Source organism: Nestor notabilis, unplaced genomic scaffold, assembly GCF_000696875.1.
Source record: "Nestor notabilis isolate BGI_N333 unplaced genomic scaffold, ASM69687v1 Scaffold35041, whole genome shotgun sequence".
NCBI lineage: Eukaryota > Metazoa > Chordata > Aves > Psittaciformes > Psittacidae > Nestor > Nestor notabilis.
This window is the reverse complement of record NW_009915768.1, coordinates 1-10000: the sequence shown is the minus strand read 5'-3', so window position 1 is coordinate 10000 and position 10000 is coordinate 1.

Here is a 10000-nt window from a genome sequence, read left to right as displayed (position 1 = left end):
TACAATAGAAACTTAAACTTCTGATGCCCACTGCCAGGAGATATCAGTGTGGCCCTTTTCAGCTCTTTGAGACAATAACCAGTCTAGTGTACTAATTCATAAACTCAAAGAAGCAGCAGTTTTCATTTGAAATATAACCTGTGAAAAAGCACAAGAGAAATACAGCAGTATAGGTATTTTGCAGATGATAAGTGCTCAGCTCTGTTCTCAGTGAAATAGAGGATTAGTTTTGTGCTATCTCAGGGGGACCAGGCTTGCACCTGTATTGACTGGGGACCTACAGCTCCGTTCTGTATTCCTCCTTCCCTCAACTCCCAAGCCTTAAAAATAGTGAGAATACTTTCCAAATGAGCAGTCCAAGCACACTAATCTCATTCTTCATCTTGAAATATTCAAGAACTGCTTTTGAAAAATATTTTAGATCACGATGCTGGAGAATCATTAGGGCTTTTTCCCCGAAAAAATCAACTTTAAAGTAGATACATAAAGAACCTCACCACAGTATTTTCCATTTAGGATACATTCTTTTGGCCCTTCTTAAAAAATCAAACAAGTTAAATGTCTCTCAGTGCTTCTCTTCCTTGGTCTGGTAAGCAAGCGGGTGACACAGGTAGCTCCTAAGTAAATGCTGCTTTGCCATAGCTGAGGGTACACACAGAGGCTACTAAGAAGTTTCACAGAACAACATACTATGGGCTTTATCTAGCAACTCCTACTCAAATGAGTAGCCTTTACTCACATTAAAACAGCACTGAAATTAATGGGATTGAAAGAGTATGGAAGTGTCATGCAAACAGCAGTCTTTGTGGTCTTGCCCTAAACAAGCACTCCAGAAAGCAAGAAAGCAAGACTGATAATGATGATTGATAAGTATTTCTTAATATATATATGTGTACTGGAGAAACGGACAGGGTCCCAGTATTTCGAAAATGAGGTTTTTAACATCCCTGTCAGAATTACTGATTAATACTAAAGCACTACTACATTTATTGTTGCTTTTGAAGTGGAAGTCCTCACTGACTTCAACAGGGAATAAAGCTTAAAAGCATATGCCTCCTCCACATGAAAGGGTATTTTTGTTGTTTCTTAATACTCAATCACTTTATAAAAGAAAGCAATACGAAAATGTTGCCATTACTCCACATTATTAAAAATTTCAAATGTTTAAATACGAAGCTAAAAAATAATTGTTTTTAGTTACAGCATACACCTATTACAGGAAAACACAGCATTTTTCCATGTTTCCTTATGTTTTATAGCTTGCATTCATGCTCTGATATATTACGAAGTGATTAAATCCACTAAGTACTGAATAATCTAATCTTTTTTCTTTTAGTTCTCCTGAAGAAAAACTGTAATTTTTATTATTACAGTGAGGATGTGGTGTAGTAAAAATTTTCAAGGACTTTGGGGGAATTAATCGAGCACTTGCTTAATCTTACAGACATGGGTTGAATTTTGCAGTTCTTAGTTACACAAAAGGTGTTGAGTGGGAGTTTTGTCAAGCAGTCAGGATCTCAGCCACTAATAACCTCTCAGTTATTTTCTTTTTCTCATTAGCAGTCTAACAGCTAACAGACTAATCTGAAGCTGCTACAGGATGCAAGATGAATTGCAGCACATAAAGCTTACCCTATGAAAACAGGTGAAAAATTGCAGGCAGCATCTCTCACACAGTACCTGGGGCGAGCTCCTGAGCACACCAAGCCACAGTGGCTCCAGCAGAGTGCTGTCACTTGGGTCTGTCCCTAAAATTAGCTCACAGAAATTCAAACAGAGGTGTTTTGAGAAAGTCACTTTGGGATGGTGATACCTGAAGCGGCTCAGGAGCTCTGCTGACTCAGTGAGGGGTACGAGGGGTTGACACTGGGTGGCTTTGCTCTGCCACCTGCACTAAGCATACCCACCAAGTGCTTTTCAGGCTGGACCAATGCATGGCTGCAGGGAGGATGGTGTTGGGAAAGCAGGCCAACATCCAAGAGAAAGGCAGAGGGCTGAAAGAGTGGCCATGGGTCCTTCAGTCACCGTCAGGAAACGGGTAGAGCTGAGAAAAAATGGCCACAGCTTCTGACTACAACGCACGCACGATTTATAAACCTGGCTTTACTAGTTACGAATTTTTATCACAGGCACGTCTTTCTGCTCTGTGAGAGGAAAGGCTCTTGCATGATGTGCAAGGGAAAACATAACGAATGGATGCTTCAAAAATGCTGCCATCTACTCTTGTGAAACAGACTGAAATGAAACATAACATTCTAGTCACTTAATTCTGAAAACATATGCTGTTTATTAAATGCCCCCTTTTTTCAGCCTGGAAAAAACCCGTGTTTCATCTTTCCTCCAGAATCTTTCCATTCTGTCTCAACCTAAATCACTTCTAGTACTGTACATGTAAATGACCTGAAAAGCACCTTTTCAGTTATGTTAAGTAAGGACTATTACAATCACACATTCTCTGACAATTCAGAGTTGTATTTGTTACTCTGTATCATAGAATCCTGAAATTACGTATGATTCAAAAGACACTTGAATAAAATCAGGTAAAAGAATCAACAATTTTTAAGCTTTCATCTGTTTCGGATTGCTGATACCTTCCTGAAGCCTTCAAACAAAAGTGTCTTGTGAAGGAATCCAACAAACGTGTGAAGAATTTTTTTTTCTGAAGCTTCTTTTTAGACTGTGTGCAATAACACAAATGAGAGCATGGAAAAGTGTTGCATGAATTACTATTATGTCTACATTCAGAGCTGCATCATCGAGAGTTATCAAGACTTAAATGTTTTCTAAATGTACGTATTTCTTTCAGGGAGAAAAAAAAAACAACACTGATCTTTCACTGAGAAGCAGTGTACAAAATGTGAAGAAGTTTCAGAAAAAACTGTGTCTGTTAACATCAGCTAAAGATAAAATGTCTGCTAACTATGAAGACAGATGTGTAAAATGCTCTCACATGCAAATCCAATAATCATTTCAAAGTGCAACTCACAGCATTTTTGTGTATTTAAACAAGCAATATTAAAAATAGAACTCTGAGAATAGCCCGCCCATACAGGACAACTATTTACTACTCCTATTGTCAGAATACACAAACTTACTTTTCCCCCAGCACAATTTTAATAAAGTAACAAATATATATCTTAAGCCCCCATAAATTTGTTTTCAGAATTATACTCATTTGGAAACAGCAGCCTTGTAACACTGTATTGATCCTTGAGAAGAACAGTATTACTTTTTCCTTAGCTTTATAATCTCTTACAATTGACAGAGCTTTTAAAGAAAGTTTTCTTAAATTGTCAGAACACGTTTATTTTCTTGCAAATTAATTCTTTTTAACTCTTTATGATAGCTTTGAATCCCATAAAGAAAGATGAATTATCACATACTGAGCCCAAGCTGTGAAACAGGAGGAGACAAATAGAGACCCCTACTGTGTTTAACAATGTAGAAGAAATTCCAGACTCAAAAATTTTCTGTCCTTTTTCTCAGCCCACAAAAGCTGTCAGTACGGATTTGAACAGTGGAGGGCACTCTTGCTATACAAAACCCGGTACTGACCTGGCACACTCGGTTTGATCTATTCAGCAGCCTAAATCTCAGAATTTGTTAAGTAACAGCCACCTGTGGCACAGGCACGAACTGTATTCTGTTCGAAACATTTGCAGTTTCTAATCTGTGCGGTGAAGCATTTCGTTATCTCGAACACCGGCACCTTTCTATGTGCATGCAGATGCACAACAGATGCAAGCTTCACAAATTGTTGAATTATTTGCGCAAGGTATCGTATTAAACGAGACCTGTATTGTGTTTTTCAAAACTATACAAACACCTATTCGGTTGGCTGCTATGGCATGTATACAGTAATTCTGGGTTGTGTAGAATCTGTGTACAAATATGCTGGTGTTTGTAGGAACTAAATTTATTTGAAACGCAGCAAGTTTTATGGTGAATCCTAAACAAAAGACTTGAGGTCAATAGTTCTAACATAGCCAATATGAAAAAGACATTGAAAAAACCAAACCAAACCAAATAAACTAAAAGAAAGAAGCAGAACACTAGATTCTGTATGGCTTTCCTATTTTGAAAAGTGTATCATTAACTACATCTTAAACTACGTAACTGAAGAATTAAGCCAAACACTCTCTGAACCACTACAGAAACGCTGAAAAAATTGTGTTTGGAGGCTCACGACAAGAGAAGCCAATGTGAGGACCTAATTCTTCATCTCCTAAGCATCTCAAAACTGAGCTTACAAAGTACTGGAACTCAATGGCACTACTCCTTTGAGTAAAATTACTCACATGCAGGAGTGCTTGAAAGAGTACACCAGGAGTGATTCGATGCCAGTTGTGCAGCTCAGTTGTTTTGCTCATTTACCGTTCCGTGTACTGCAGTATTGCACAGGATAGCAAAGCACACAAAGATCTAAACAAATTCATTAGCTTTCATAATATGCAGCTTTGGGGACATTACTACACCAACAAAACCATAAAATAAAATTATCAGACGGCACCAGTAGAAGGCGTCTCCTAAAACACCGAACAGCAAGTTGCTTTTGATTAACTGAAACAAAAATACTATGGCACCTGCAGGGTTAATTAAGCAGCTCAAGATGCTGGGCTTCACAAAAGGAAACCTTTTTCCTCCTTTAAGAACTGTAAACACTTGTGCTGCACTAGATGGGCATTTGATAAGCTGTACAGCATGTAGCAAACTCAGAGGGATCTCTAGTTAACACTCAAATTCAGTGTTAACACTTAACAGAACAGTGGTAAGCCGTGCTGCCAAGGTCAACTGCACAGATGTACTAATTGTATTATGAGCTTGACATCTAGTGGCCACCCCTGGCAGGGCAAAGCAGGCAAAGGTTAAATCAGCAAGGCTTGTCAAAGCACTTCTAACTACCCACCCTCAGGGAGAGTCTTGGGGAAGCTTTCTGGCACTCTCCAATCCCACCTTCTCCCCGGGACGCAGGCTGAGCTCCGGCAGCAGCCCGCTGTGCGACCACACAGGGCAGCACCCACCCATGCAGCACCCACTTGCGCCTCCTGCACCCATGCCTCATGCACCCACTCCGGCTGGCTGGGGGAGGTTAACAGCCTTCCTTCACAAATATTTTGGTGTGCCTCACTCTCTGTGTCCAAACGTTGGACATTTTGTGTTTTTTTCTCTTTTTCACCTAATGATAGGGTCCAAATTTTTGGGGGGAGCGGTGAAGGACACACACATGCCACCCCCCATTATTAAAGACAGTGAGTAAGAGTTTCAGAAGGGATCTTTTTTAAAGGTTTAGTTTACTCCATAATAAATGTTTGAGTTCAAGTATGCTCACTTTGTGTACCCTAACTACACACAGCAAGCATTTCTAAAGAACCTGCTCTTCAGTCCACTGTCTTTTCACTTTTCAACTTAAAAGAAACAGGGTTTTTTAAAAGTATTTCATTATGAGTTTCTATCGCCTTTTTAAACAATTATTTTTCTGGCTTTTACAATTTTGGGAAGAAATGTACACTATGTCCAACAGCTCCAGAGCTGAAACAGCTCCTAAAAGTGTATTTTGACCTAAATTACTTATTTTCATTAATGGAAAACCTTCACTGTATTTAGTGGGAAATTTTAAGAGGGCACAGGAAACAGGATTTTGGCCCTTTACATTGAAATGTACAATTCAATAAAAATTTACTGCTGGAACTAGATTTACTCATGCTTCCTCTGGAAAAAAAAAACAAAACAAACAAACAAACCCACCCCCCACCCCCCCAGCAAATCACTCTCATTTTACAAATGCAGTATTATGAAGGAAATTATTTTACATGCTTTGTTTTGGAAAATGTGTCAGTACTTAACTATTTTAATGTCATGTCAGACCTGGTTTATTATCAACAGAAGTGACTGACTCATGTCCTGACTGATGGATTGTCAACAGATATGTTTGTCCTGGCTTGGCAGTCAACAAATCAAATGAAGGAAAGACATCCAGAAAATCTTCCCAGGACTCAAACTATTTTTCAGAAATGGCACTAGTATTTGTTATAAATTTATTTTTACTCCTTTTTTAAATTTTTTTTTTAATGCCACCCGTTTTTTGAATTGTAGCTTTTCCTCTTTCTTAGGCAAGGAGAAGTAATTTTCAACAGCTAAATGCATACATGTTAATAACTTAATTACACAGAATGTAAAGCAACACCTTTCAAAATTTCCTCCCTCTCACTCCAAAAAAACCCAGCTTTAATGTCTACCTCAGGACATGGTAAGACTCCTGAAGACCAGCACCACCAGATAAAATCTGACCCAGTTTCGTCTACTTTCATTGTTACACATACATCAGCAAATTGGCTGATTGTTGTAATTTCCTTATTATTCCAAATATTTTCCTATTGGTAACACAGTTCAAAACAGAGTATTTAAAAAATTATACAAATACAGATGTTACACAGTTTGAATGTTAAGTCTCTACTGTAATAGCAAAGTTTCAATTACCATTTCTTACCAAAGGGACAATTCATAGCAATGGTTATTTGACCTTTATTTTCCAAAACAAAAAACTTCCTCTTACAGTTGCCTCAGAACAAAAATTTGCAAAAAATCACTCAAGTTCTAAGTGTACTGAGAGCTGCTTGTGACCTCTCAAGTTTTAAAGGCAATAGTGTCTAACCAATGTGGAATAACCTCTATTTTGTATGTAGGAATGTCCCTCCAAAATGTGTTTTTCCCTTCTGTATATGCGGTTAGAGTGAACACACTCACACGAAGCTGGCTTCTCCATAGCAAACTGTGTCGTTGCTGTGGCGGAGCATGTGTCTGTGTACACTCTCCAGAATAGCGAGTGCACTCACGAACTGCTCAAAACTGCAGAGCCCAATCTCACTTTACCAGGATGAAAAAGATCCATTAGTTTAGACTATGCTGTATAAGAGGAGGGGGAGAAGCACATCCAATATTTAAAAACATTACTGCAAAAGGCACACTAGAAAACTGTCATTATACAGTTCAATACATGGTATCCTTTCCACCTCAGACTAAACAATAATACATCTTTGCCAGAAACTTCACATGAAAAAGTCCAAAGCCTCATTTGTCATCACCCTTTACCAGAATCTCACTTGCACACTCCAAAAATCACTTTTCAGCATTACAAAAAAACCCTTTTATTATCCATACTTTCAAAATACAAATGCTGTATCTGTGGCTTAATATAAAAATAAATCAGAGTTGAAGCATGTGCATTGTGCCTCTAATTCTGATTCATCTGTAATCTGTTGAATTAGGCAAGTGTATTAGAAATGTAAGTCCAGCTATTACAATGCTTTACATTTACTGAGAAACTGAGATTATTGTATTCTACAGGCAGTCATCTGAGCCCTGCTGCTGCTGGTTTTAAATTATTTCCATCGTGTCTTCTAATTTAGTAACCTCAAAGTGTTAGGGTTTTTTAATAGCTGTCTTTTGTTCACTCTTCTACAGTGCAATTATTCAAGTAATATATCACTACCAGCTGTTTTGTTAACACTTCCTTTCAAAATTATTAAAAAATGTATTTTTAGCATTTCACTTTCAACAAATAATTCCAAACAATTTTGAGTGTAAATCTGTAGTTGATGACATTGCTAATTATCTTCAGATTTCTAACAGTTTCTCACCATCATGACACTGCCCTGTTTGAATGTACTTGCATTATACTGTAGGCCAAGCTAGCTATAAAATTGTTTGTTGTGATGCTAAAACTTCTGTGGTAACGTTAGCATGAAAGTTCTGCTGAGTCCAGTCAACTTAAAATCCGGCCTAATGTTTATCTTCCATTCTGCTTCCCAAACTGCCAGGCTTCTCTCTGCCACTATGAGTGTTCCTTCATTCCAAGGATTACGCTTCTGGGACATTCATTTTTAAAAGCTTAGTAAAATCTATTTTGAGGTGATATTAAACACAATTCCATTAAATAAATAATAAGCTTCATTTGTGTAATCTTGTGTTAACAACAACTTCCATCTTTGAAGATAAAGAACCAAGTTAGTGGAAAGGCCACATGTACTAAATAATACTGCTTGAACATTTTGCTTTCTAAAAACGACAAATACTCTTGCACAGTGCAAACTATTTTTGGCCTGTTGCAAAATACGGTCAGGAACTGTAGCAACAGCTCGATTACAGCTGTGAACAGAAACGAAGAACACTGACTTGCAAGAAGAGCTTTAATTCATGAAATTTGGAGCGCTCATTGTATCTGGCCTATAAAATTGCTTTGCAGTATGGCAATCGTTAGGCTTCCTAATATAACGTGTAAATGATTTACATTACACTAATGTGCACTAGATAGCCCTCTGCTCGTGTATCCTGCCTCCACCTCCTTCGCGTTTCTCAAATGGAAGTGCAAACCCAACAGCACTACTTTAGCTTGTTAATTGTTAACTATGAACGGTTTCACTCTATTAATTAAAATATGTTTTAATAAAAGGAAACATAGCACATTTTGATAACAGCCTTCTAAAGCTGAAAAGTATTTACATTGTTGCATTTTAGGGCTGCTGTGAAAGCCGATTTTGTGCTATTCAGGGACCACAATAATAACGCTTTAAAATTCCTCACTGGGATGCAATGTAGTCCTTTTGATGGAAAGACTGTCTTTCTCATTCGGCAGAAATAAATCCATTCATTTGATCATGTAGTCATTGAGGGCAATACAAAACAAACCAAGTGTGAGAAATTCTATGTGATGAAGTAAACAAAACAAAACCCCCCCAAAAAGGGGAAAAAAAAAAAACATTTCCATGACAAAAAGATTCTTTGTCCTTAATCTACCCACCATATGCAAGCGTTTCTTTTTAGCATATCTCTTGTTCTAATCTTGGGTGACATGGCTACATAGATAAGATTCACAAAACAAAACAAAAACCTAGTTTAACAATATTTTTTTTTCCAATTTATTAACTCACCAGGAGTGTCATAATGAAGTTGTGGGGTTTTATTTTTCTGTGCTGAAATGGATTCAGAGCATGTAAAAGTTTAGAATGCTAATGATAAATTCTTAGACCTAGGTCTCACCCCAACAGAGACTGGGCTCAACAAATCTTGTTTACATAATAAAATACTAATTCTCACCTGCTTGCCTATATTAGTTTCTTTTACACGACCACTGTTTCCTAAGGAATAAAAAAAAAAATAAATAAATGTGGAAAATGCACTGCTCTGCTCCTCCGCTGTGATAGAAGGAAGCATTTCTCTCTGTGTCTGTTATTGTCAACACCCAAGTGGGCTTTCCTGGAGAAGGGGCACTAGCCCCTCAGCAGCCCTGGGCAGTGTGGGACTCCCTCCCTGGCTCCCCAAATACCCTGGGAAGGAGCAGGAGGCTTAACGATTTGCCAGTCTGACAGATGTTTTAACCTGATGAAGTCGATTCACGCTGCCTTAAGCTTCAGGGCTGTAAAGTTCAGATACAATAGTCAAAATCCTCCTCAGGCTTCAACTTTGTTGCCTTTCTCTCCCCACAGATGCAACTTAAAAGTCATTACAGTTTTGAAGCAGGAGAATGACTTTTTTTTTTTCTTTTCGGAGGGCAGGGGAAGGGAGGATAAAACAGTGGAGCGAGGGGCCTACACAGCAGAAAACACTGGGGTTCCCACTTGCTTGTGCGAGGAACTAAGCAAGCAGTGGGCTAAGCGCAAAGAGCAAAAGAAAAACTTTCAAGTGGAAACTCTCAACTAAGCGCAGGAAAAGTCAGACTGGGCTGCAGCATGCCTTTGCACGCTGCAATGACAAGGATTACTAAGGAAATTAAAACTTAGAAAAAATAAAATAAAAAATAAGAAAAAACCCTGCAGGCCCTCCCTCGAAAACAAAATAGAGCCAAGTGGAAAAACGGATTACAGCCAAAATCTTTCCCGCTTCGGACACTTGTTCACTAGTAGCTCGGGCAGCCCAGAGACAAGTGTGCGTGTGCCTGCGTGTGGGGAGGGAGCCAGGAATGGCGGCTGGGCGAGAAAATAACCCTTCCCCACTGCCTGCAGCC